Consider the following 22826-nt stretch of genomic DNA (forward strand, 5'->3'; position numbering starts at 1 on the left):
TAACCCAAACTTAACCCAAACTTTACTGAAACAAGCCCGCATTGGCTGCCTGTCACTGCGGTGTCGCTGTTCCCGTGTCCCTTTACCCAGTCAGCTCTCTGATCATGTGGTGTCCACGCATCTCCCCAGCCCATCAGTGCCTCACACACGAGGTGACCACCAAGCCACTCTCCGGCCATCTGACCCGCAGCTGAGCCCTTCCCAGAGTGCCCGCACCCGCAGGGAGCGCAGGGCTGGATTTGGCCGCCAGAGAGTTGGTGACCCTCGTGAGATCCTCGGTGCATTTAGTTCCTACAGGAGTGTGGGCACCGCTGGGAAATGATCTGCATGCCTTGTTAATTGGATGTTCTTCCACCGCTAGCCTGGGGCAGGATCTCTCCCGGTCCTCCTCTCAACTCCCGGGCCTCTCCTCAGCCAATCAGAGAAGGCACCAAAATAATTGAGCCAATCAGAGCGCGCGGCGCTGATGACTCCTCAGGCAGTCCCAGAGCGCCCAGAGCTCCTCACCTGGACTCCACCCGCGCCCCGCCCCCAGTAGCCCCCGCCAGGAGAATTTGGGGAGGGGGGTATCGCGTTTTATCTTCTTTTTTGTTTTTCTATTGTCGAGATTAAATGCTCTAGACACGGAATTTCGTGTTCGGACTCAGATGTTTATTAATTCTTATCTATATTACAGTGAGTTCTACAGCACTTCTAGCTAACGGGCGAAAAATGGCGACGTACCTCTCTCTACAAGGGTTTTTAAGGGTCAATGAGTCCAATTTAAAAAAGACACCATAATAGCCCAAGAACCAATCAGCCATGACCTGCAATGTGGAATTTTCTATCTAATCACAAAAGTACCACCTAGACCAGCGAAGAAATTGAAGTAGAAAGAAACCTCCGCCCTAAAATCTCCATCTTGTTTAATATATATTACTATATTCTAAAATCACAAATTCTAAATTTTCCACTGTGTGACACTGCACATTTCTATTCCAACAACACACCAGTGATCCCAGATCTATCACTGAATTCTGGAAACCTTCTTCCCAGCGTCAGGTCAAAAGCAGTGTTTTCCTGGGGGTCAGTGCCTGTCAGCACAGAAAGCCCAAACCCCTCAGTTTCCAGGGTTTCAACAGCGGGGAGGTGTCAGACCCTGCCCGGCGCTGGCCATGGGGCGTGTGGGGCAGGTGGGGCCCTACTGGTGCCACTGGGAGCCCCCCGGGCTGGGGGCGCGGAGCTCTCGGGTGAGCGGGAGAGGCGGGAAGGGAAGTGGTGGGAACGGTGGGGAGAGAAAGGGAAATGGGGAGGTGGAACCCCCAAACAGATGTTGGGGGGGGCTGGAGACTGGGGAGTGTTGGGAAAGGGGGAGGAAAACACAGAGAAGCCTGGAAAAGAGGAACTGGGACCGCGGGAAGAAGGGTCCCATGACAGCCGTGGGGCACTGGGGGTGCGGAGTCGGGGTTGCCCCGGAGCTCTTGGCTACTGTGGGCTGCTGGGGGGCTGCTGGGGGGACACCCCCGGACCTGTGTCCTGCACACACAGCGCTGTTCCAGGAGATGGTTTAGTCCGAGTGTCACTGCATTCACGGCACCGACCGGCTGAGGTTCGTGGAGAGGAACATCTCCAACCGGGAGCAGTTCCTGCACTTGGGCAGCGATGTGGGGCTGCACGTGGGGACACCTCCTTTGGGGACAAGGCTGCCAGGCACTGGAACAGCGACCCGCAATGGATGGAGTACAGACGGGCTGCGGTGGACAGGCACTGCCGGCACAACTACGAGTTGTCCAGCCCGTTCCTCGTGGAGCGCAGAAGTGAGCGTGGGGCAGAGCGTGTCCCCTCGGGCCCTGCCCTGGGAATGACCCTGGAGCCCCTCAAAACCTCCCTGGGAATCACCCGAGACACGTCAGCCCTTCTTGTGCCCATCCCCGGGGCCTCCTCCCCCAAGTGACTCCGGTTGCTCTCCCAGTCCATCCCAGTCCCTCCCAGTGTCCTCAGAGTCCCTCCCAGTGTCACCAGAGTCCCTCCCAATTCCTCTCAGTCCACAGGTATTCCATTCCCTGTCCACTCCCAGTATTTCTAATTCCAGTCACAGACCTCCACCCTCTCTCCCAGTGCCTTCCCAGTCCCTTCCAGTCTGTTCCAAGTCCTTTTCAGGCTAATTCCAGACTGCTACCCTCTCTCCCATTATCCCAATCAACTCCACTCTCTCTCAGTGTTCCGCCACTCTCTCCAATTTCATTCCCAGTCCTTCAAAGTGCCACACCAGCCCTCCTTCACCTCTCCCAGTTCCCAGCAGCTTATCCCATTGTGTCCTCACTCTCTCCCAGCGCCACCCAGTGTGTCCATCTCGCTGCTTCCCTCGAGCTCCCAGCCCGGCCCCGGCTGCCTGCTCTGCTCCCTGATGGATTTCTACCCTGCCGACATCCAGCTGAGCTGGTTCCAGGGCCAGCAGGGGCTCTCGGGACACGTGGTGGCCACCGACCTGGTCCCCAGTGGGGACTGGATTTCTACCAGCTCCTGGTGCTGCTGGAAACCCCCCCGGCACGGGGTCAGCTCCAGCTCCAGGTGGAGCACGTCAGCCTGGAGCACCCCCTGAGCCGGCACTGGGGCACGGCCCGGACCCCACAGCGCCGGGAGGGGCTGGCAGGACACGGAGGGGATTGGGGGTCCTGGGCTTAACGTGGACACCCTCCCTGGGAACCCTCTTCCCGCTGTCCCATCTCCCTTTATACCCCCTCTCCCACCCCTTTCCCACCAGTCCCGTTCCCTTCGCGCTCACCCGAGAGAGCTCCTCGCCGGCAGCCGAGGGATGGAGGAGAAGGAGCAGGAGAGGGAGGAGGAGCAGGAGGAAGAGGAGGGGTAGAGGAGGAGCAAGAAGAGGAGGAGGAGCAGCGAGAGGCGGCAGCCCGTGCGTCCATCGCTCTCTGGATCTGCGGCCCCTTCGCGCCCGCAGTATCGGCCCCCCCGTATTGTGTAGGTGACCGGGGAGGGGGACCTCGCCCCGAATATCTTGGGTGGTCCTGGCAGGGTTTTTTTGAAAGGGGGAGGGATATTTGGAGCTCACCCGAAGTATCTTTGGGTCTCCCTGTTTGTGTATTTCGGGAGGCGGCGGGCGGAGCGATGTTTGCATCTCGCAGGGCTCCAAAGCTGTCCCGAAATCCCCTTTTGGGGGATCCTGTGGGGTCCCCGGGTGGTTTTTTGGGGATGTCTGGGTGGCGGCTGCAGACAGAGCCCCGGCGGTGGGTGGGGGATGGAGGTCCCCGGAGCCCCGTGGCGATCGCCCGGGACTGGCAGGGCGAGGGGAGCAGCCTTGAGGGGGGAAAAGCGAAAAGGGGAGAGCCCCGGGAGTGCCGGAGCCTGAAATGGGGGCCTGGAGAGGGGGGACCCCGAGAGCCGGGAGTGAGGGGAGCCTGGAGAAGGGGCAGCTCGGAGAAGGGATGAGCCTGGAGACGGGGAACCCCTGGGACACCAACGTGGGGACCCCAAAGCCTCCCAGGGCTCTGGCCACGCCAGGGGCTACAAGGCCACGAGGCCGGGGCTGCTCCGGGCCGCTTCCAGGCTGTCCCTCTGCTCATGGGTGCCGGGGGTGGCCCTTTGTGACACGGGCGTGTGTCAGGGCCCTCGGTGATGCGGGACATTGTGGTGCTGTCATGAATGAGAGCGTTTGAGATCGCTTAAAAATCGGTGACAAGGGCATGAGCAAAAGTCAGATTTAATATTAAGCAACAAAGTACAATAAGTTTGTTGGCAAGATTCATTCTACTGCCTACAGGACAGGTGAGGCACAACAAGACAAGAACAACACCAAATAAAATCCATGCAATCAGAACAGAAATTAACTGGGAACTCTCTAGGGGAGTGTGGATGGGTGTGTGCTGTGTTTAGGTGCATGCAGGGATTAAAAGGAACACGGCCTAAAAACTTAACAACTCTAAACAACTCTTTAACTTCTACCTTAATTTGTAACTTAACTTATTCCTTAGGCCTAGCAAAGCAACAGACGAACAACAGTGAATTTGTACCTAACTTAACTTATAACTTAACATTAACAATTCCACAGAGCAATAACACTTAACAGCATTTAACCTAACTTACAGCTATAACTTCCAAATTGTATTTAGCAGCTTAATACAAAAACAACACTTACGATTACATTTAAGAACCTAGCAAAACACTTAGCATTTAATAGCATTTAAGTATGTTCATAACTATAACTGAACCTTGCTTACAGGCCTTAGATATCCAAGGTACTTCCACATCTAGGAAAGCTGTATTTCTCCCAGATTTGCTATAGCATATGTGCAGGGGCACACACAGACAGGAATAGTCAGAGCAAGCAATTCCCCCCAGAGCTCAGTGAAATCCTCCCTTCAGATGTTTTTGCATCTCCCACTGGCCGAAGGATGGGGCCTTGAGCAGTGAGGGTATGGGCCCAGGACACGTCGTGTTTCAGCGATCCTCCAGGCACAGCAAAGCCGAGGGTTTGCTGGCTCTGAGAGGCCACTCAGAGGGAGACTGCTGGTCACAGCCCACGGTGGCCCAGGAGAGCTCAAAGGTCTCCTTTTGGATTTCTGTTGAGAGGGTCACAAGTGAGTGGGCTCCAGTCATAACCATGTTTCATCCTGGCCTCAGTCTGGGTGGGCACTTTCTCTAGAAGTGGGGGAATGCATCCCCACACTGGGATCTCAGGGGTGCCCATGGCCTGGGTGACGCTGGCCCGATGCCAGGCACCCACCAAAGCCACTCTGACTCTGCCCCTCCAGCTGCAAGAGAAGAGAAAGTTTAACCAGGAGCTCCAGGATCAGATTAAGACAGGACGAGCAAACACACCAAACAGCAAAACGGGTGTAACAGACCAAGCCTGGGCAGAGCGAGGGAATTTATTCCCAATCAAATCATAGCAACAGAAGGAAAAGGGAGAGAAATCTTTCCAACCACTTCCCCCCACCCAGTGGAGTCACCAGGAACACAGATCACCAGGGCTCTGCCCAACGGGGGTCACTGGGGATCATCCAACACCGATCCTCCCATGGGGGATGGAGCTGGAGCAGAGCATGAAGCTCTTCCCACACTCGGGACACTCACAGGGCTTCCCTTAGTGGTGATTCCGTTGGTGTTGGGTCAAGTGAGAGCTCTGTGAGAAGCTCTTCCCACACTCAGGACACTCGTAGGGCCTCTTCCCAGTGTGGATGCGCCGGTGGACAGTGAGGTTGCCATTTTCCTTGAATCCCTTCCCGCAGTCGGGGCAGCGGAAGGGCCTCTCCTCTGTGTGAATTCGCTCATGTTTGAGGAGATTGGAGCTGGTGTGAAACCTCTTCCCACACTTGGGACACTCGTAGGGCCTCTCCCCAGTGTGGATGCGCTGGTGTCTTCTCAGGGCAGAGCTCCACCCAAAGCTCTTTCCACATTCCAAGCAGGTGTAGGGCCGTTCCCCTGTGTGGAACACCTGGTGCTTCATCAGATCAGAAATCGTCCTGAAGCTCTTCCCACATTTCCCACACTCATAGGGCTTTTCTCCAGTGTGGATCATCTGGTGTTGGATCAGGTTGGAGCTCCACTTGAAACCCTTCCCACATTCCAAGCACTTGTGGGGCTTCTCCCCTCCAGGAGGCTTCTCCACCAGCTCTGAGCTCTGCCTGGATCTCCGGCCGCCTTCCCGGCTCAGGGAGGGTCTTTCCTCCTTGCAGCTCCCTGGGCTGGGTTTGCAGCCCCTCCTCATGAGGGATCTCCCGGGCTTTTCCTCGTCCTCCATCTGCCAACGCCTTGGGAATGAAAAATCCTGGTTTGGGGAAAAAACAAGAGGGGAGTGCCTTGAGCTGGCAGTTCCCCCTTGCCCAAGTTCATCTCAGAAAATCATTGGCCATATTATGTCTGTAAAAACCTCTGAAACACCAAGATACAGCCCAAAAATCCTCCAAACCTCAAGATACATGTCAAAAACGCCTCAAAAAGTAAGATTCAGTCCCCGCAAAAGTAATAAAGCACCAACTTTTACCCCAATAAAGCTTTCAAACACCAAGATTCACCCTTCAGAAAATCATAGATCCCCCTCTCTGGTCACCTGCTGCATTTAGAGGGGAGCAATGTACCTGGGGCTGCGGGGCTGAGGTTGCAGATACAGGGAGGGATAGAAACTTGTGCTGCTTCTCCTTTCTGCTCCTCCTTCTCCTGTGTCCCTGCTTTTCCTCACATTTCTCTTCCTCCTTCTCCTGCACAATCCCACCTGCTCCTCCCATAGGCATCGTTTGACCATTTTGTTCTTCAATTCTGCTTCTCCTTCCCTTCTCCTCCGGCCCCCAGGCCCAGCACCCACTGCCGGCTCCCTCTTCCCCCCAAACCCACAGCATCCCAGCGCAGGGGCAGCGATGGAGCTGGGGCAGCTCGGGCTGGGGCAGCGCTGGGCTCTCGGCCGCTCCCGCCCGCACTCGCTCCCCACTGCAGCCGCTGCCGCCACCACAGCGCGGGGGGGCCCGGCCTTGGCGCTCCCCCCCTCCCACCTCCCCAAATTCCCCTGCCGGGGGGCGCTGGGGCCCGGGCCGGGCGCAGGTGGCTCCAGGTGGGCAACGCTGGGAGCTGCGGCTCTGCCTGGACACTGTTGCGTCATCACCGCCGCGCGCTCTCATTGGCTCAGCGCTGCCCGAGGGGCGGGGCTGCACCAAGCCGGGACACCCTGCTCCGGGGGGATGGCCCCAAAACGGGGGACCCCCATGCAAGGAACAACAGCAAAGGGTCTCTACAAACACAGGCTGCGAATCCGCTTGGACACAGGGCCGGGGACGCGGACATAAGGAAGTGACAGCAGAAGCCATCAGGGTCAGAAAATGTTATTAATTGACCACACAGACTGCTGCTCAGCCAAGGTCCTGCTCAATTCATGAACTCCCAGAAAAAGAACAAACACCTAACAGAGCCGTGAATATCGTTAGATATACAATAGTGGGGTGCATATTAACGGGGGGGGGAATTCAACAGGTGCATTGGAAAGTCTGTACCTCTCAAGTACTTCAGCCAGTGGGAAAAGGGAGAGGGAGATGCAGCGGGGAAAATTAGGATGAAAAGGAGGCTGTGTCTACTAACAACTGCAGAGACCCCATGGGAAATGGCCCACGGCCTCTTCCTTTTTTTATGAATTAAATTACTTTTACAGGACTCTTCTGTCATCCTAGCAGACAGAAACATCTGGTGATGTGAATTTTTCCACACACCTTGGGACTCGGCCAGAATTCGTTCCCCCGTCCGGGCCGGGGGCAGTCAGTGGAGGTGAAGGTGCCTCACCCAGTTTGGGTGATCGGCTCCCTTGGGTGGTGGCGGCACCGGGCATGGATTGGGTACCCGAGAGTGACCAGGAGACAGACGAGTGAGATCGGGGGGGGCTGGGAAGAGTCGGCAGCCAGAGAGCACTGAAAATCTCAGCAGTGACTACAGTGGGATCTTCGGAGACTAAACATGGCAGGGCACGCATGGAGGGTAGAAAGGAAAAGCCAGGAAGGGCTCCTGGCCAAAGAGATGATGATCCCAAAATATCTCTGAAGGGTCCCTGGGGAGCATGGTGAGGGAGTCTGCACATTCTCCCAGAGGTAATTAAGGACATGGACGCCAAGGGGAGCAATCAGGGAAGTCGAGAAGGGATTGGTACAACACGGGGGTGGATGCTGTTGGTGTGCAGGGAAGGGATTGGGTGAAGGGCAGTGTGCAGGAATATGGTTCAGGAAAGAAGCAGCAGGAAAAATCTATGTGGGAAGAAAAAGGATGATGGAAAAGAGGAGAAAGAGAAAAATACTGAGGATGGGGATGTTTTTCAGCAGGGTCTTATTCTCAGAAGTTGCCAGCTGCTGCAGATCCTTTGTATCCCCGGTTGCCAGGACAGGCACACAAGGAGGTCAGGATTGCAGGGGGTTTCTCTGTGCTGGGCAGCGGCAGGAGCGGGCGCAGAGGGGCGGCACCGGGAGCACGGGCTGGGGGCCTGTGGGGAGCTGCGGGGCCGGGCCGGGGCTGTGGGGCAGCCGGGGCTCAGCGCCGGGCGCTGCCTGAGCCCAGCACCCCCCGGCAATTGCAGGCCCGGCAGTGGCCCCCGGCCCCCAGGAGGCTGCGGGACGCCCCGGCCGCTGCCCGGCCCCGTGGAGCTGCCGGCCCTGCCCGCCGGGGGGGCCGCGTTTGGACACTGCGGCAGGACAGGCACCGGCTCTGGGATACGGGCTGGCCACGGCAGCCACAGCACAAGGAGCAGCAGCACGAAGGAACAGCTGGGAAATGGGAATTGGACGGGCAAGCATCCAGATCAGCTTTTAAGCATTTTCCTTGGGTCACTGCAGAAAGGAATGATTTAGCAGAAAGCTCAGCAGCTGTCAGAGGATGAGCACCCCCAGGCACTGAGGGGGCTGCAGGAGGGGCAGAAGAAGCCCCTGGAGCACTTGGTCACAAAGGCACAGCAGGGGAATGCAAGAAGGGATGAGGAAAAGGCCAAGGGGAAGGCAAAGGCCATGGCAGAGTTTCTGCAGCCCCTCAGGAATGAACCCCAGGGCCCAAGGGGTCACTGTTTTCCCAGGGAAAATGGAAAAGACATGGACGGTCCTTCTGCAGGGATGCACGGAAGCACCAGCCTTATTGGGGCAAGCCTTGCAGAAAATATCACAAGAATTTACCCCACCCCCAGGGATTGGGTTAATGCAGGATGTGGATGACTTGCTGCAATCAGGAGGACAAGAAGTGGCAGAAGAAGCCTCTGTGAAATGGCTGAATGTTCAGGCTAAAAAGCATTTTTGAGTATTTGAAATAAAAGAGGAAATGGTGGAGAAAAGGGTTAAAGATTTTGGGACATATTTTGACTGAGGGTTTGTGGTGTATTGGCCCAGAGAGGGACCAGGGAATCTCAGAAGTAATCCAGGACTAAAAAGCAGCTGTAAGAATTCTGAGGATTAATAGGAAATTGCAGGACCTGGATTGAAGATTCTCTGCTCTAGACACAACATTGTATGACTTTTTAAACTCAAATATCCTCAGTGTTGTGGTATGGACAGGAGAAAAGGAAAAAAAACCTGAGAAAATGAAAAATAACAAAATGATTGGACCACCAGCTATGTCTCCTCCAGACTGAGAAAAAGAAATTTGAATTCTATGTGTGTTATAAGTGTACATTATATTATTGAGTTTTTGCAAATATTAAAATGAATGCCATATGCTGGAAAATACTGTTGTATGAACATAGTTTCTCTTAGTTCTGCAATTAACAAAACTTATAAATACAAATAAATATACATAAATAAACAAAAGTTATAATTAGTTGTGTGATAAATATATTTTTGTTCCAGTATAATGTCATAATCTTATGTTCATGTAACAAACTTGGAGAATGGCAAAACAGATAATCAGGAAATTCTTCACATTCTTGGAATTATGGGACACCAAAACCCCAGGAAAGGAAAAAATAATGATTTACAGGTTGGAGGGGAATGATTCAGAATAATGCATGAAGGTCTATGAATATGCAACATGTTGCTGCATTTAGGAAGTGTTTTCTGAGTCAGTGTGTGCCCTTGGCTGAAGGCCAAGCATCCGGCCATTATAACCTTTGGCCAGAGCCAGGGCAGATATTCAATTATCTCCCTTGGAATTGATCTTTGCAATTCCTTACCCAGGGAATTCCCCACCTAGTGCGGGCTGGAGATAAGGGATGTATATTTCAAGCAGTCTGTGGCCAGAATCCTGTCTCTGGTGAAATCTCTGCCACAGGAAGCTGGGCTGGCACAGAGCCTGCCTTGGCACTTTGCTGTTCACAGCATCCACCCAGGACTCTGCCTCTCAATTACACTCACACACTGGGCTGCCTGCGATTCCACTGTTGGAAAGTATACCAAATTTAAAATTTTTTAATATTCCATTTTACTAGTCAGGCTCGGTTTGCCTTTCTCTCAGGAAAGAAATTTTAAAACGCTTTTTTTAAGGGATGTTGCACCACTCAACAGAGATGAGTTTAACATCTCAACAGACTGGGAATAGCCCAAAAGATACCAACAAAGATAACAACATTCAACAAAACATCAAGGAAATATCAGCAAACATCAAGGAACACCCACCCCAGACACTGCCCCGGGAATAGCAGGAGGCAACTGGTCTGGAAAAGACTGAGAAGGAAATCCAGGAATGTGGCTCTAATTAACATCAGAAGAGGAGAAATCTGAGTGCAATAGGAAACCAAATACTAAGAACTACACAACCTGGAAGCAATAAACATTAAACCAATGGATTACAATGGGTTCAGACTGTAAAAAGTTAAGGAAAAATCTAGTAAAACTCACATCTCATGGAATGATTTTCTCTGCACACCATGGCTATGTGTGGATGAAATTATTTCTGCTGCACACCCTGACCACAATCAAGTAATGCCTTGACTCTCTAACACTAAAGGTATTGTTGGAGAGTTTTTGATTTTCCCTGCATTTTCAGTAACAAGATTGCACCATTAGAAAAATTCTGCATAACAATCCTTCTCTTATATTGTCAGTTAGGTTTGGACTAGAGGTGTGACAATCAATTTTTACTCTTAGGAGAAGAACTAGAAAAAACTTGATTGCATTGGAATATTTTGTACATATCTCTGGGTGGCTCTTAATGATGGCAGAATTTCAGAATGGGTTTTTCGATGCTCACATTTAGGTTGCATTTTGAAAAACTAGAAGAGTATTAATGGTGAGGCTTTAACGCATAAACAGCTCATACAAAATCGTTAAAAAAAAAGAGAAAGAAAAAAAGCAGATTGTGGGGGTGCACCTGTGCATCACCTAAGGGCTGCTCTGTAACAGAAGCATCGGTTCCAGGCAGAGCCTGGACAGGAGCTTTAGAAATGCAAATTAACACTGATAGGGCAATGTGTGCACAATGAACCAGGATGATCTTCATGCCTGGGGGAGGAATTGGGCTGATTCCCTCTGCCCCTCACCCCAAGCTCTGCCTGCTCGCACAGATGGAATTTGCACAACTAAAGGCAGAGCCCATAGTGAGGATATCTGACTGCAACAGAAATTGGTTAAGCTGCAAAGGGAAACAGCAAACGCAGAATGTTGGGAAAAATTCATGAAAAAAAGCGGGGGGGAAATCATCCCTCTCCCCACTCCAACACGTGCTGCCACTGTGTAGGTTATATAGGGTATATCAGAACAGTGTTTGCTTGCTAAGAGAAATCAGTTTGGAATCCAAGTATTTGATGATTTCATGAGATAAAAGTGGTCAATTGATTCTTCCCCGGCTGGAGGGAGCACCCAAAAATAGGAAAAAGATGAAGAGACACCAGAACAAATCCTACAACACCATGGACCAGCCCTTGGAAAACCTAACGAATTCATATCAAGATATAGAGAATCCATCCATAATTTGAGTGGCATAATTAGCTTAAAAACTGTCCTTGAAATAATAACCAACCAGACAGCTCCAGCTCCTGACGTTCCTGCCGACCAATCCACTGACATTAGGAACGAGACATTTCACCATGGGATGGGATCAGATTATCGATTAAAAGAAGGAGGCGGAGTTTGTGGAAAATTAAATTACTCAAATTGCTGTTAGCGACAAGATGATAACCGAAAAGTGGTGAAACAGATAACAAAGGAAATAAGAAAGTAGCTCATGTACCAGTCCAAACAGGGAAAGGATGGGAATGGGACACGTTTTCGTGGTTCCCTGGCAGACCATGGCTTAAACGAATGCTGCTCCTCCTCTGACGTGCTGCAGCAACTCTCAGCTTTTTACCATGCACGACACCTTGCTCCAAAGAGGACGCAGGAAAAGAGATTGAGTCAATGGAAATTAAAAGTTAGTAAAGGCAATTCTTGAGAAAATGAGAAAAGGACGGAATGAAAGCAGTAAGATTAATATCGTAGTAGGGGTGCATATTAAGAGGGACATGCAGTAGGTGGATCGGGAACTCTCAACCTTCCAAGTACCTCAGCCAGAGGGGAATGGGAGAGGGAGATGCAGAAGGGAAAATGAGGATAAAAAGGAGGCGGCGTTTTAGAGACCGCATGGCAAATGCCGCATGGCCTCTCTCTTTGTTCATCAATAAAGTCACTTTTACAGGACTCCTCTGTCTCCTTTGGGCACACAAACCTCTGGCCACGGGAATTTTCCCGCACAGCCCCGGGCACAGGGCAGACACCTCTGTGCCACCCACAGCAACCGGGACGAGCCAGCGCTGCTCCGGCACCGGCTCCTGCCGAGGCCCCAGCGGGAAGGAGACCGCGGGCAGCCGCTCCCGCAGCGCCCTCAGCCCAGCGCCAACACGGGCCGGCACCGGCACAACCAACCCGCCAGAGCCCCCTGCCGCCCCCGAGGCCCGCAGCGAGCCCCGAGCCCCCGCACAACCGAGCGCGGCTCCCACCTGCGCTGGGGCCGCCTCCGAGCTCCGCCGCCGCCTCCCCGGGCTCCGGCCGCTGCCGCCGCTGCCGGGCCCGCACAGACGCTGCCACAATGGCGCCTTTGCTGCTCTGCCCAATCAGCGCGCGACAACCAGGAGTGACATTGGCACAATCAGCCAATGGCAGCGAGGGCCGGGCTCTGCACACGGCCCAGCCTCGGCCCGCGCTCTCAGGGCCCCCCGGGCTGTGGGAGGGCAAAGGCGGAGATGAGGAACAGCCCTGGAACGGGCCCGGGCCCGAGCCGCCATTGGCCTGGAAACACAAACAAAGTTCTCCGCAGCTCCCGGCACGCCTTTCCCAGCCCTGTGTGTTCGCTGCCTCCGGCTCAGCGGGAATCCCTGGAGCCTCACTTCTCCTACCCCCTAATTAGGAGCGTCAGTGCATGGCTTTGATTTTCCCCAAAATGGGAAAACTGCTGCAAACCCCTGTGGATGAGTGGAGAAGGGAAGAGATTTCTGGCAGAAAACTCCAAAAACTCAGAGAGGGATAATGAGAAGTAAATGGAGACCCTTCAAACCAGCTTTCCCTCACCCCTCCCTCCTTCCAGCTGCCACTCCTACCCCAGCAGTGCAGGGTGTGAGAAACGACGCTCACTTTTAAAATTTTAAAGGTTTAGGAAGTCTTAAAAAAATATAATAGTGGACTTGTGAGAAGCGACAGGTGTCAGAAAGGATAAAGATTTGACAGGAAGGTCTCACAGATATGTTTGTGTAACAGAAAGGTCTTTGAATGTAGAAACTGAATTAGGAATACAAATCATAGCAAATTTCGATGTAGAAGGAAAGCATTGCTGAACCAGTCTGACTGGGTAATCAGAAGGCAAAGAGCAAGTGAGTTGGAAGTGGCTTTTATGATTTAGAGCAAAGGATAAACCACCTCGAACAAAAGATTTTGGAAAAAAGTTTTTACCAATCAAAAAGATTTTCAAAGACAAACAAGAAAGCCAATGTTGCAAGTAGAGAAAATATCTCAATTTTCCACTGCAAGAAAACTGAAAAAGAACTTCTAGCTTAAACTGTAACATAGTAACCTTTTGTGATTGGACAATCGTAACATGAATATGGTCATGTTAGTAGTAAGGACAGGCTATAGGTAACAGTAAAGGTATCGATTGGGTGTCATGTACTGAGATGCTCTGTAATGAAAGGTATAGAATGCATTGTAACCAGAACTAGAGATGCTTCAGAGGAACCTACAGCTGTGGCTGAAAAGGCTCCATGACCCGTGAATTGCTGCATCATCTGGATACAATAAACAGCATTTGAAAGAGCCGCCTGGAGCCCCACATCCCTCATTTTTGGCTCTTACACAAATGCAGAGCTGAGTCCTTTGTTTGAACTGCTAAAAGGAGACTCAGACCTTTTATCACCTAGAAGACTCAATTCACAAACTCATCAAGCCCTGCAGGGCAAAGCTTAGCAAAACCACAAGGTGCACTATGTGCACTTCTTTTCATAATTTTGCCTCATGCTTTGATACTTCAACGGGACTCCGATGAACAAGACCCTTTGTTTATCATTGAATGGATTTTTTGGCCACACCAAGCAACCAAAGCCATCAGTACCCAACATGGAATGATGGCACAGCTGGTTGTTAAAGCCTGAAAGAGACTAACTTCCCTGGCAGGAGTGGATTTTTCCACTATTTACATGCCTATTACCACCTTTTATTTGGATTGGATATTTCAGGAATCTGAGGCTATTCAGATGGCCTTTGCTGAATTCAGCGGGCAAATTTCAATACACCCACCAAAACATAAGCTTTTAACCCCTTTATTCCAATTGATAGAAAAACCAAAGAGAAGTGAAGTCCCACTTAAAGCTTTAACAGTATTTACAGATGGTTCTGGTCGCTCTCATAAATCAGTGGTGGTATGGAAGAGATCCCTCACCTGGTGCTCGGAAATCAGATGTGTCCACAGTTGAGGGGTCTCCCCAAATTGTTGAACTAGCTGCTGTTGTCAGAGTTTTTAAAAAATTTCCTCATCCCTTTAATTTGCTAACAGATTCAGCTTATGTTGCAGGCGTTATGAAGACAGCTGAAGCATCAGTTTTGAAATAGGGTGAATATTCACAACTCTTTTATTGGTTACAGCTTGTTTTTTCCTTAGAAAATAGAACATCTCCTTATTTTGTTATGCATATTCGATCGCACACAGACCTTCTTGGATTTTTGGCTGAAGGGAACAGGCAGGCTGATCTTTTAGCAATGCATGTACTAAATTCTGTACAGAAGATGGACCAAGCTAAATTGAGTCATTCATTTTTTCTCCAGAACACTGCTGCTTTGATTCAGAACTTTGGCATTACTAAAGCCCAAGCTTCAGTAATTATCACTATTTGTCCTGACTGTCAAAGGTGTTATTCTCCTTCTATTGCAGGAGGTGTTAATCCCCCGAGGGCTTCAAAGCCTTCAAATCTGGCAAAGAGATGTTACCCATTTTGCTGAGTTTGGCCGTTTAAAATACATTCATTCCTCCATTGACGCCTTTTCTGGCGCTCTTTTTGCATCAGTCCATTCAGGGGAAACAGCTAAAGATGTCTGCAGACACTTTACTGCTGCTTTTGCAACTCTGGGTGCACCTTCTGAGGTGAAGACCGACAAGGCCCTGCTGATACTTCCCATCGAGCTGCTGCCTTTTTTGCTCCATGGGGAATTAGTCACAAAACAGGTATCCCTCATTCCCCAACAGGCCAATCTAGCATTGAATGAGCTCATGGCTCTCTTAAGCGTCTTTTAATACAACAAAAAGTGGGAGCTGGAGACGGCACCCCTGCCGAGAGACTGAAAAAAGCTCTATATGTTTTTAACTTTTCGAAATGTTCTTTCATGGAGCCCAATCCACCAACTGTTCGACATTTTAATTGTAATTCACAATTGCAACATCAGGAAAGCCCCCCTGTTTTAATAAAAGATCCAGAATCCGGTAAAATATTGGGGCCTTATCCTTTCATCACCTGGGGTCGAGTTTTTTCTTGTGTCCTTACAGAGAATAGTTCCAAGTGGATCCCTGCAAATAACGTGAAGCCATTTCGAGAACCCCTGAATGCAGCACTGGAGGATTCGCCTTTAACTGCAGCACCTGAAGACCCACCTGTAATACCACCATGGAAGGAGGACACCCAGGAACAGGACTTTGAACTGAGGTTGACTGTGTTAGACATGCTACTCTGCAAAATAGAGCAGCAATAGACTTTTTGCTTTTAGCACAGGGACCTGTGGGTGAGGAATTCGATGGGATGTGTTGCCTTAACCTTTCTGACCACTCCCAGCCCATCTATGCCAGCATTCAAGCCCTGAAAGAAGGTGGGAATAAACTTCGGGTAGATCATGGGTACGACTGGCTGAACTGGCTCTTAGGGCACTGGGGACTCACTGGCTGGGCTAGGAATTTAGTTCAAATAGGTTTGTATGTATTAGGCATCATATTATGCATTGTAGTCGTTATTCCTTGTATTTTACAGTGTGTTAAGAATTTAATCGACAAATCGCTTAAGAGTGTATTTTTAGTTAAAAGAAACGGGGGAGATGTGGATATGGGTAATGCAAATGAGACTGATAGTACTGCAGATTTAATCAGCAAATGCAGCCTGACAACGAGGAAGCCTGGCAAGAGCAAACAGAGATCTGACTGCAAGAGGACTGGATCAAGTCTGGGTTATGGGAAATAAGATTTTCCTAAGTCCGAATGTAAATTTTGTCTATGTGAGAGTTTGTCTATGTAAGTTTTGTCTATGTGATTGCAGTAAAATATTACCAGCCTTCCTGTAAATGGTATATAAGCACATGTAGTGCTCAGTAAAAATTGGATTTTGATCACCATTCAGTGTCTCCGTCTCTCTCTCATCGTCGATAGTTCAGGTCCTCCCAGTGGGCTCCTGGAAAGAGAATGGTGGCACATCTACTGCCTGCTACCCCCCTCTAGGCAATATTCAACTGTTTCGTTCACAGACTCATCTTCCAGCACTCTTAGTGGGGTCAGCAGAGCCACTTCCCACTGGTGGGGGCAAAGAGCACCCTCTGTGCCTTTGTGGTGGGAGCAGACAGTGTTGTCTCAAAGGAAAGGTCAAAGAGAGACCAAGCTGGACCTCTGCCTCCTGCCCCTCACCCCACAAGGGAAGAAGGGCACAAAACTGAGCAACTTTTTATTTTTTTTCTGTCCTATCTTTCCCATGGCCTTGACTAGGAGAGGGAAGGATCTCGAAGGAGAGGATTAGAAGGATTTCTTGAGGATCACTGCCAGTGCACAGCACACATGGCATCCCTCACCCCTTACATCACCATGGGATGGAGGGGTAGGAACCAACCACAGCCCTACCCCACTGCTCCACAAGCCAAAACCCCCATGCAAGCATTTAGTTATGGCCTTCTTAGAGAACCACATTCCCACCCAAATCTTCCCCTCTGCAGCAGCTCATTCCCACAGGAACTGGCAGAGCAGATGGGGTTTGGACATTGGCTGGCTTCCATTGCACTCCTTGCCCTGGAGCTGGCACGGCAGGAGAAGGGCTCTGGTGAACCTTCTCCTCCTCCCATGTAGGCTCTAACCCAGCTGCCACAACTTCAAGTTCTCAGAGCACTTCTGGGCTCTGAGCAGCGGCCACGGGAGGAGGAGATGCAACTCCAAAGGCAGCAGTTCCCAGGCCCAGCTCTTGCCATCCCAGTGGGGCTGTTCGGTGGTTCAGGAGAGGAAGGGAAGGGCAAGTGCAGGTGGCAGTAGCTCATTTCAGACTGAAAGAGTGAAAAGTAATTTATTCACTTTGAAATCACTGCATTCAAGCTATGATCTTAACCTGAAAGAGAAGTAGCACCTGCTCCAGTTAAATTTGGGTGAAGAACAACTGTTACATTTGATATGGTAAGCAGTTCAATTATCTGAGGGAAAGTGTACAGCAAAAATTAGCATTCACAGAGAGACAGAAAACAGCAGGAGTTGGCAAAAGGGAGGAGGCAAAGAAAGCACACCCCAAGCCAGTGTTTCACCCAAATCCAGGATTTTCTGTTTGTAAGGAGTAGGGTCCCCCCAGGTCCCTCCCCAGTCCCCCCCCCCCCCCCAATAAACGGGAGCGGTGTGAACTGGGAAGCTTTATTGGGAACACTGGAGCAGCTGTGCTCAGGCAGAATGCCAGCGGGGCTGGGTGTGGGACACACGACTCCTCTAAAATCAATGTGGGGATGTGTTGGAGTCAGTAAGTCAAGAGTTTCTCTGAATCCTCCAGAGAGAGATCAGAGTGCAGGGATTGAATTAAAGTCTTGAGATGGACTGAAATATGTTAAGACTCTCACACATAAAGCAGAGGTGAAGGTTTAGGTTGTAGTACGAGGGAGCAATAAGTAAGTAAATGGAATAAGTTTTAAGTGCTTTCAGTGAGTAAAAGGTCTTAGACGCCAGAGAAGTAGTACATGTTCTAGTGAAGGTTGAAAGACATGCTAGTGTTTCCTTCGAGGCTCCAAGAACCTCGCTTCAGACATAATAGAGTTAGAGTTAAGAATATTGCTTACATTTCTCAGTTAGAACAAGATAGGCCATGTACATAGTTTATATGTAGCCTGGCGTGCTAAGAAACTAGAATTCTAATAGGTTAAGAAGCAGTGGTCTGAGTTTGTGTCTTAGCTAGCTGGAAAGTCTCTATAAAAGAACATGCTTTAGGGAGAGCTGGTGCTCTATGCCATGGCTTTATGCCATTGCATTTTGCCACTTGCATTTTGCCATTGCCACTTGCTTTATGCCATTGCTTTTGCCATTGCTTTTAATGCCATGTGCTTTTTGCCATTGCTTTGCTTTGTTTTTGCCTTTGAGACTGATGTGCTTCTGCAATAAACAACTTTACAGTAACGATTAGCTGCTTGGCACATGAAATAAAATAACCCGACAGTTGGGTGCCTGAGAGCACCTGGAGGTTCAAAACCTCACAGTCCTCGAGCTCTGTGAGGACAGAGGAGAGAGGGAGCACAGATGGGCAGGTCTGTCAGCAGGCGGGTTCCCCTGGGCTGCCCCTCGCCAGGCCTGGGTTGAGCTGGGACCAGCTGAGCCGAGCTCCCCAGGCCCGTGCTGTGCCTGCCCTGCCCGTGTGGAAGCGCCTGCACCCATCAATAACCATCGATCCCGGCTGCGGCGGGCACTGCGGGCGCTGCGCCGCCTCTGCCGCTGCCCCTGCCTGGCTCCACTGCCCCAGCAGGAGGGCTGGAAAAGGAGTGACAACAAGAAAAAAGAAAATGAAAGAAAAAGAATAATAATAAGAATTAGAATAAGAATAGGAAAAATAATAGGTATTAAGAATAAGGAAAAAAACCCAAAAGTAATAAGAATAAGACTGTAAGAGTAAGACCAAGACTATAAGAATTTAAGAATAAGAATAGATGTAGAAATAGGAGAACAAGTAGAACAAGCCCATAAGAAGAAATAGTTATAGTAAGAATTATAAAAGGAAGAAGAAAAATTAAAATCCTAAGTTGAAGAAGAAATAGTGGTAGAAGTAAATGTAATAATCATTATAAGTATAGACAGAAGAAAAAGAAGAAAAACAGGAGGAATGGGAAGAAGGAGAAGAGGAAGAGGAGGAGGAGGAAGTAATAGATGTAGTATTAAATAATAGAAGTTGTAGTAAATAGTTATCATAAAAATAAAGTTATGATGATAATAATGATTTCTATTAGTGTTATCAAGTTAAAATACACATCCACACATCTTCTAGAGTCAAAGCATAGTTTGGGTTGGGAAGGACCTCAGAAATCCTCTACTGAATAAAGAGGCTGAGACCACCCCAGCCCAGCCCTCCTTCACCTGACTGCAGCTTTGGCCTGGGACTTGAGCGGCCTAACAGCACCTGAGGTACCATCAAGGTGACACCATTGATCAATTGCCTCTGGTCTAGGGACAAGGACACGAGACTGAGGCAGGAGAATGTATCCAAAGAAAGCCAAAGCCAGCAGCTGTCCTGAAAATCAGCTTGGGCCAGGCTGGGGCTGGGGGAGGCCGTAGCCCACAGGCTCATCTGCTGAGGCCACGTTTGCACACACTGCCCACAGCCAGCCAGGGAGGAGGAGAGTTCTGGGGCTGTGGGGGAACCTCTGCCCACAGGCACTGAACACCCATCCTCCCTCACACAAACTGGCTCCGCTGGAAAATCCCCAGCCCGGGAAGGCCACATCCACGGCACATTGCCGTGAGGGGCAGCTGAGGAAGTGCCAGAATCCATCCAAGAGCCCCAAAGCGCTGCCCAGACTCACTGCTGAGGCCTTGCAGCAGAGCACTGCTCCTGATGCAAAGGGATGCAGCAGAGCCAGAGGCTGCTGCCAGAGCCTGTGTCAGACTTGTCCCTGCCAGGGGAGGAACCTGGGCCTTCCCACCTGCCCCCAGTGTGTATGGACCCCCTGAACTCAGTGTTTGTGGGGGACCCTGAGCACCAAGAAGACAGAGATGTAGAGCATCCACAGGACACTACTGGGATCCATCTCCAAGGGGTCTGTGGATGCTCTCCATCAGAGAGCCTAATTCCATTGGGATCCACAGAGTGGTGCGGTGCTACATATAAACTATGTACATGGCCTGTCTTGTTCTAACTGAAAAATGTAAGCAATATTCTTAACTCTAACTCTATTATGTCTGAAGCGAGGTTCTTGGAGCCTCGAAGGAAACACTAGCATGTCTTTCAACCTTCACTAGAACATGTACTACTTCTCTGGCGTCTAAGACCTTTTACTCACTAAAAGCACTTAAAACTTATTCCATTTACTTACTTATTGTTCCCTCGTGCTACAACCTAAACCTTCACCTCTGCTTTATGTGTGAGAGGCTTAACACATTTCAGTCCATCTCAAGACTTCAATTCAATCCCTGCACTCTGATTTCTCTCTGAAGGATTCAGAGAAACTCTTGACTTAATGACTCCAACACATCCCCACATTGATTTTAGAGGAGTCGTGTGTCCCACACCCAGCCCCGCTGTCATTCTGCCCAAGCACAGCTGCTCCAGTGTTCCCAATAAAGCTTCCCAGTTCACCCGGTCCCGTTTATTGGGGGGCGGGACTGGGGAGGGACCTGGGGGGACTCCACTCCTTACAAACAGAAAATCCTGGATTTGGGTGAAACACTGGCTTGGGGCGTGCTTTCTTTTCCTCCTCCCTTTTGTCAACGTCTGCTGTTTTCTGTCTCTCTGTGAATGCTAATTTTTGCTGTACACTTTCCCTCAGATAATTGAACTGCTTACCATATCAAGTGTAACAGTTGTTCTTCACCCAAATTTAACACGAGCAGGTGCTACTTCTCTTTCAGGTAAAGATCAGAGCTTGAATGCAGTGATTTCCAAGTGAATAAATTACCTTTCCCTCTTTCAGTCGGAAATGAGCTACTGCCACCTGCACTTGCCCTTCCCTTCCTCTCCTGAACCACCGAACAGCTCCACTGGGATGGCAGGAGCTGGGCCTGGGAACTGCTGCCTTTGGAGTTGCATCTCCTCCTCCCGTGGCCGCTGCTCAGAGCCCAGAAGTGCTCTGAGAACTTGAAGTTGTGGCAGCTGGGTTAGAGCCTACATGGGAGGAGGAGAAGGTTCACCAGAGCCCTTCTCCTGCCGTGCCAGCTCCAGGGCAAGGAGTGCAATGGAAGCCAGCCAATGTCCAAACCCCATCTGCTCTGCCAGTTCCTGTGGGAATGAGCTGCTACAGAGGGGAAGATTTGGGTGGGAATGTGGTTCTCTAAGAAGGCCATAACTAAATGCTTGCATGGGGGTTTTGGCTTCTGGAGCAGTGGGGTAGGGCTGTTGTTGGTTCCTACCCCTCCATGCCATGATGATGTAAGGGGTGAGGGATGCCATGTGTGCTGTGCACTGGCAGTGATCCTCAGGAAATCCTATGAATGCTCTCCTTCGAGCTAGTCAAGCTCCTGGAAATGACAGGACAGAAAAAAAATAAAAAAGTGCTCAGTTTTGTGCCCTTCTTCCCTTGTGGGGTGAGGGGCAGGAGGCAGAGGTCCAGCTTGGTCTCTCTCTGACCTTTCCTTTGAGACAACACTGTCTGCTCCCACCACAAAGGCACAGAGGGTGCTCTTTGCCCCCACCAGTGGGAAGTGGCTCTGCTGACCCCACTAAGAGTGCTGGAAGATGAGTCTGTGAACGAAACAGTTGAATATTGCCTAGAGGGGGGTAGCAGGCAGTAGATGTGCCACCATTCTCTTTCCAGGAGCCCATTGGGAGTACTTGAACTATCGACCATGAGAGAGAGATAGGGACACTGAATGGTGATCAAAATCCAATTTTTACTGAGCACTACATGTGCTTATATACCATTTACAGGAAGGCTGGTAATATTTTACTGCAATCACATAGACAAACCTTACATAGACAAACTCTCACATAGACAAACTTTACATTTGGACTGAGTAAAATCTTATTTCCCATAACCCAGACTTGATCCAGTCCTCTTGCAGTCAGATCTCTGTTTGCTCTTGCCAGGCATCCTCGTTGTCAGGCTGCATTTGCTGATTAAATCTGCAGTACTATCAGTCTCATTTGCATTACCCATATCCACACCTCCCCCGTTTCTTTTAACTAAAAATACACTCTTAAGCGATTTGTCTATTAAATTCTTAACACACTGTAAAATACAAGGAATAACTACTACAATGCATAATATGATGCCTAATACATACAAACCTATTTTAACTAAATTCCTAACCCATCCAGTGAGTCCCCAGTGCCCTAAGAGCCAGTTCAGCCAGTCGTACCCATTATCTACCAGAAGTTTATTGACACCTTCTTTCAGGGCTTGAATGCTGGCATAGATGGGCTGGGAGTGGTCAGAAAGGTTAAGGCAACACATCCCATCGAATTCCTCAGCCACAGGCGGCGGCGGAGCTCGGAGGCGGCCCCAGCGCAGGTGGGAGCCGCGCTCGGTTGTGCGGGGGCTCGGGGCTCGCTGCGGGCCGAGGGGGCGGCAGGGGGCTCTGGCGGGTTGGTTGTGCCGGTGCCGGCCCGTGTTGGCGCTGGGCTGAGGGCGCTGCGGGAGCGGCTGCCCGCGGTCTCCTTCCCGCTGGGGCCTCGGCAGGAGCCGGTGCCGGAGCAGCGCTGGCTCGTCCCGGTTGCTGTGGGTGGCACAGAGGTGTCTGCCCTGTGCCCGGGGCTGTGCGGGAAAATTCCCGTGGCCAGAGGTTTGTGTGCCCGCAGGAGACAGAGGAGTCCTGTAAAAGTGACTTTATTGATGAACAAAGAGAGAGGCCATGCGGCATTTGCCATGCGGTCTCTAAAACGCAGCCTCCTTTTTTATCCTCATTTTCCCGGCTGCATCTCCCTCTCCCTTTCCCCTCTGGCTGACGTTTTTGGAAGGTTCAGACTTCCCGATCCGCCTACTGCATGTCCCTCTTAATATTCACTCCTCCTACGATATTAATCTTACTGCTTTCAATCCTTCCTTTTCTCATATTCTCAAGAATTGCCTTTA

General features: G+C 50.5%; 1 pseudogene; it reads left to right on the forward strand.

The window, feature by feature from the left end:
- The first annotated feature begins 711 nt into the window (after positions 1 to 711).
- Positions 712 to 22826, forward strand: part of LOC148218085 (uncharacterized) — an 82471-nt pseudogene continuing 60356 nt past the window's right edge.

Source organism: Sturnus vulgaris, unplaced genomic scaffold (assembly GCF_052056855.1).
Source record: "Sturnus vulgaris isolate bStuVul1 unplaced genomic scaffold, bStuVul1.hap1 Scaffold_195, whole genome shotgun sequence".
In the NCBI taxonomy this organism is placed as follows: Eukaryota; Metazoa; Chordata; class Aves; order Passeriformes; family Sturnidae; genus Sturnus; species Sturnus vulgaris.